Source organism: Macaca fascicularis, chromosome 8, assembly GCF_037993035.2.
Source record: "Macaca fascicularis isolate 582-1 chromosome 8, T2T-MFA8v1.1".
NCBI lineage: Eukaryota > Metazoa > Chordata > Mammalia > Primates > Cercopithecidae > Macaca > Macaca fascicularis.
The window spans coordinates 9114591-9120590 of record NC_088382.1 but is presented as its reverse complement, the minus strand read 5'-3'; positions in this window follow the sequence as shown (position 1 = coordinate 9120590).

The window sequence follows — 6000 nt, the reverse complement described above, 5'->3', positions numbered from 1 at the left end:
GCTTTCTAATGGGTTTTTCCTCTTTGTTTTTAAAATGTGAGCAGCATTTGACCAATTTCCATTGCTCTTAGCATTTTACTTAAAGAACAACCACTAAAAAAGAAGCTTTGTAACTTGATTGTCTTTTGCTTTGCTTTATCAATGCCTAAGAACTTAAGAATACTCCTACCTCATTAGCTACTCAAGATGCTGTGACGATCAAATCTATTCTACATAATGTGTTTAGAAACAAAGACTTGGGTGAAAAATGAAATAAGTATATTCTGACTTGGCTATTGAGGGGGAAAAAAAAGAATTCAGTATTAAGTGTTCCTTATAGGAGATACGTTAGCAGCATACTATAAAAGTTTGAAATTTTTAAAAAGTACTAATATTTAGGTATCCTCAAATTCTTTGCAGTTCGTTTTTTTATGGAAATTAATCCAGTGAAACACTCAAAAGTTGTTTTTTTTTTAATGGTGTTTTTCCAGATAAACTCTAGCGTAAATATTCACATAATCACAAATACGTAATTCTGTAATTGTGAAATACCTGTATGCTTTGTTTTCATACATCTTCCATGGAGATGGCTGAATATAATACTCCATCTATGAATATTTTAAATGTTGAAATAAAAGTAAGAAATGTGGAAAAAAAGAAAAAGAAAATGAAAGGCAGGGAGGAGAGCAAAGGATGAATATAACGTGAAGGTTTGTGTGTAGTTAGTTCAGGGGAGAAAACCAGGAGAGAGAGAGAAAGCTTACACCAGAGCTGTCACTTAAAGATGACTGGGCTAGGGTGGGAAGAGAAAGAATAACAAGTCCCTAGAAAATTTGCTAAAAGTGAGGCGTTTGGGGTACAGAAGAGTGAGGAGGTTTGTAACAGCTGTAAGGGAAACATGATCACTTCCGGTTAGAGGGAAGGGCTGTAGAGCCACACGGCAAGCCCAGGGCACCTGACTTTTCCTGACAGCATCCAGTGGCTTAGGATCAAAAATGAAGACACTGGATGTTGGATTACCCCACAATGGACGTGGACGTTTGTCGGGGTAAGAATGGTGGGAGACCAAAGGGGCAAGGAGAAACATTATTTTTTTTAAATTACAAACGTCGAAAGAGTCACACAATAAAGTTTATAGAGTGAAATGTGAAAGAATGACCTTCGTCCTTGCCTTAGGAGGTTCTCTGGAGCAGCCTTGCTAATAGTGTCTCTGACTGCAGTGGCTTATGGGAAAACCTAATAGCTGGGAAAATACTAGTACCTAGCAGTTGAGGGTAAGGGTTGTGGTTGGTGCCGTTGGAACTCCATAGAGCGTGTTCCACATGGAAGAGGTGGGGAAGGGGGAATGTGGGCAGGTAACAACCCACACTCCCATGCTCCTCTCCCAGTGAGTGAGATCTAACTCACCCTGGCAGTAGGCTCTCAGTGAGTTTCAAGTTGGTTCCAAAAGGAGGTAGGGCCTGGTGCCGTGGCTCACATCTGTAATCCTAGCACTTTGGGAGGCTAAGGCAGGAGGATTCTTTGACCTCAGGAGTTCAAGACCAGCCTGGGCAATGTAGTGAGACCCCATCTCTACAAAAAAATACAAAAATTAGCCAGGCATGGTGATGCACACCTGTAATCCCAGCTACTAGGGAGGTTGAGGTGGGAGGATCACTTGAGCCCAGGAGGTCAAGGCTGCAGTGAGCCAAGATCATGTCACTGTACTCCAGCCTGGGTGACAGAGTGAGACCTTGTCTCAAAAATAAATAAAATTTTAAAATAAATACATAAAAGAAAGGCCGGACGCGGTGGCTCAAGCCTGTAATCCCAGCACTTTGGGAGGCCGAGACGGGCGAATCACGAGGTCAGGAGATGGAGACCATCCTGGCTAACACGGTAAAACCCCGTCTCTACTAAAAAATACAAAAAACTAGCCGGGCGACGTGGTGGGTGCCTGTAGTCCCAGCTACTCGGGAGGCTGAGGCAGGAGAATGGCGTTAACCCGGGAGGCGGAGCTTGCAGTGAGCTGACATCCGGCCACTGCACTCCAGCCTGGGCGACAGAGCGAGACTCCGTCTCAAAAAATAATAATAATAAAAAAAATAAATACATAAAAGAAGGTGGGCATGCTATAGTGTAAGTGGACTGAAAGAGAGAAGAGGAGATGGTACAGAGACAGCAGGGTGGAACATGACCAGTGGCGGTTATGCCTTTTGTGCCTGTGCCTGTTGCCTGGAAGGAGGAGAGGTGTTTGCTGGACAGGACGGTGAAGGAGGGCATGGAAATATGGGGGGTGGGGGGTGAATCTAGGCTTCCATGAAAGTAAGGAGAGGCGGGATACTTGGACTCGACAGATTCTAAGGGAAAGATCGGTTTAGCTCCTGAGTTGGGGTTTTGAGATAACTGACATTGTGAAAAACGTGGGATTTAATGTAAGCTTTCACAGTGGCTCTAGACATGTCATAAATATTTCTTAAATACCTCCTAAATGCTAGGATTTGGGAATACAAGGATAAACAAAACACAAAGCCAAATCCTATTGTAACGGGAGTGTGAAAAGTGTTTCTGTTCATGGAAAAAGTGCTGTGTGAGGATGGGGGATAAGTGACTGGACTGTCCATGTTCTGAGCTTTCTAGGACCGACCTGATTATGCTGTGAGCACTCTGCCAGATACTGTGTAGGCCCAGTGCTTGCCCTTCAGGGGCCACTGTGAGGTGGTGAGACAGACAAGAGATTGTTAGAATACAGAAAGTTCAGGATGGGAGGAACCACGGAACATGGTAGAAGTACTAGAAGTACTGAGGTCTGTGAAAGTAAAGACCAGCCCAATGAGCACAACAAAATGAGGCTCTTGATTCAGAACTTACTCTAGCAAGGGAGTTGTGCACTTGGTGGACACTCCGAGGCAGGCAGGGGAGTGGGAAGCTTTACAATGGAAAAGGGGAAGGCTGCAGGGGTGCTCTGATTGGAGGCTTCTGGCCTGGGGAGGCTGGAGGCAGCTGATAGAGGTAGGTGTCTTCAGTGATTGGTTTGAGGAGCGTATTTGTCTTTCTGTGGTTGATTCTGAGTTGCGAGAGTCCTGACCATTTGGGGCTGATTGCTGCTGAGATTGTGGTTTTGATGCAGGACAGGCAAGCCCCAAATTGGGCCTTAGCCCATGAGGGTTCTTGGCTTTGCCCAGGAAAGAATGCAAGGGTGAGCCAGTGGTAGGGTGGAAGAAAACAGCTTTATTAAAGAGGCAGTGTGGCAGCTCTGTGACTGCTCCTGCAGAGCGGGGCTGCTCCACAGGCAGTGTGCGGAAAGCAGCAGCTCAGGACAGTTCTGCCGTCAGATCTATACCTACTTTTAATTGCATGCAGATTAAGGGACAGTTTCTGAAGACAGTTCTAGGAAAGGGATAGTAACTTCTCGGTTGTTGGGTCATTGCCATGGAAAGGGGTCCTAAAGCCAGGGTGTTGCCATGGCAATGGTAAACTGACATGGCACACTAGTGGAAAGCTGCTTCTGCCCCTCCTTGTTTTAGCTGGTCCTCAATTTGGTCGGCTGTCTAAGCCCCGCCTCTGGAGTCGAATCTCATCTCCTACCTCAGTTTGATTTCCTCGGACTGCTTGCAGCAGTGGTTGTTTAAGCCACAGTTCTGTTATCATATAAGGTCTGGCTGTTGTCCATTTGTATATTCAGCCTCCAAGTGGGCACCTCAGTCAGATTGAGAGAGTTGGATTAGGGGCTCCAACTGTGTCTCTAATAAATAGCACCATCACATGACACGTCTGTCTCTTCCTCTGCTTATAAGCTCTTTGGGTGTGGAACCTTATCTTACTCATCTTTGTTTTTTCCCATGTCTGTTGCCACATTGTAGATGTTCAACCAATGTTTGTTGCATTTAAAGAAGAGATAAAGAATCACAGCTACTAGGGAAACTGAGATGGGAAGATGGGAAGATCCTTGATCCCAGGAGTTTGAGGCCCACCTGGAAAACCTAAGACCCTGTCTGTCTTGCACACAAAAAAAGGGGGTGGGGTGGGGCGGGAACAGATAAAGGAGAGGCCAGGAAACACCAGAAAAGGATGATTCCTGAGGCAGATTCCACCTGACCTGTAATGGAGGCGTGGCAGGTGGCTAGGCAAGGAGTAGGAAGTGTATTCCAGGCAGGTGAATTGCTTGGGCCAAGGCCGGATGTGAAGTACTGCAGCCTGTTTGGGGAACAATAAGTGCTGCTAGGACTGGATCGGGGTGTGAAAGTACAAGAGTGGGTGGACAGGAGGCTGAAATCCCAACAAAGGATGTAGATGCCAAATGGCAAGGGAGTTTTTATTCTATGCCAGAAGGCTTGATTTCCTTTAAATCAATTCATTGATTCAAAGACATTTCCATTGAGGAATTTAAAATGGAAGGATTATAATCAAGTGTGTGTTTTGTTTTTGTTTTTTTTATTTTTTTGAGACGGAGTCTCACTTTGTCGCCCAGGCTGGAGTGAGGTGTCGTGATCTCGGCTCCTGGGTTCAAGCAATTCTCCAGCCTCAGCCTCCCAAGTTACTGGGGTTACAGGCACCCACCACCATGCCCAGCTAATTTTTCTATTTTTAGTAGAGACAGGGTTTCACCTTGTTGGCCAGGCTAGTCTCGAACTCCTGACCTCAAGTGCTGGGATTATAGGTGTGAGCCACTGCACCCAGCCCAGTGTGTGTTTTAGACAAATAACTCTACCTGCCATATGGAAAGGACAGGGGAAGTCAACTTCAACATGGTTTGGGAAAGAAGATGTGGCTTAAACCAAGATGGAGCAGAGAGGAGAGATTAAAATGAAAGATATTTGTTTTCTTGGACTCCATAGGACTTGATGAATGATTTTGAAGGGGTGGATATAAGGAAAGAAAGGGAGTTAGCAATGACACCCGGATTTTGTGATTACAAAACTGAGAGGCTGTTAATGCTATCCACAGGAGAAGCAGATTCAGTGGGAGAGAGATGTAAGGAATGGGCATGTTAAGTTTGCACTGTTTAGGCGCCATCAAAGAGGAGATGTCCAACGTGCAGCTCAATTCAAAAAATATTCATTGAGCACCCAGTATGTGCTGGGCACTATTCTAGATGCTTGAGGGGACATTAGTGAGCAAAAAAAGATCCGTCATCATTCAGCTTAGATTTCTAGTGTTCACTTAAAAAATATGATTTATAAATTTAGAAAAGGAGAAGAGACTTTATTTATTCTAAAGGGTTACAGCATGCTTCCAGCTTAGACCAGAGACAGGCACTTCGAAGGAGAAAGGGTTGAGGTAGGTGCTTTATGCTGAATGGGTTGGCTAAACATACATATTTAACAGGTTACAAGAGGAGCTATGAATATTTATAAAGGTGGACCTGACACATTGAACAAACATGTATGTAATATATGACCCATATTCACTTTGAGATAGAGACTCAACATGTGAATGCATTACAATTAGACCGTATATGTCAAAAGGTCTTTTTAGGACAGGAAGGTGTCTTGAGTGTACAGTCTCTGTAAACTGGTCAGACCAGTCCACGGTCGGTGGTATTATCAGCAGAAAGTTACTGAAATCAGTCTCTTGACCAGTTAAAGCCATAGTTATGGCTGGTGGAACAGGGATTCAGTTAGTCACTGTCTGGTGGAGCTGCAAGTGTTTTACTATTGCTTATCTCAAGGCCAGTGTTGTTTAGCTGCTGGAGAAAAAGAAGAACCCTGTGGCAGTTAGAGCTTAGTTGATTCTTTTTTTTTTTTTTGAGACGGAGTCTCGCTCTGTCGCCCAGGCTGGAGTGCGGTGGTGCGATCTCCACTCACTGCAAGCTCCGCCTCCCGGGTTCACGCCATTCTCCTGCCTCAGCCTCCCGTGTGGCTGGGACTACAGGCACCCGCCACCGCGCCCGGCTAATTTTTGTATTTTTAGTAGAGACGGGGTTTCACCGTGTTAGTCAGGATGGTCTCGATGTCCTGACCTCGTGATCCGCCCAGCTCTGCCTCCCAAAGTGCTGGGATTACAGGCGTGAGCCACCGAGAGCTTAGTTGATTCTTTAAG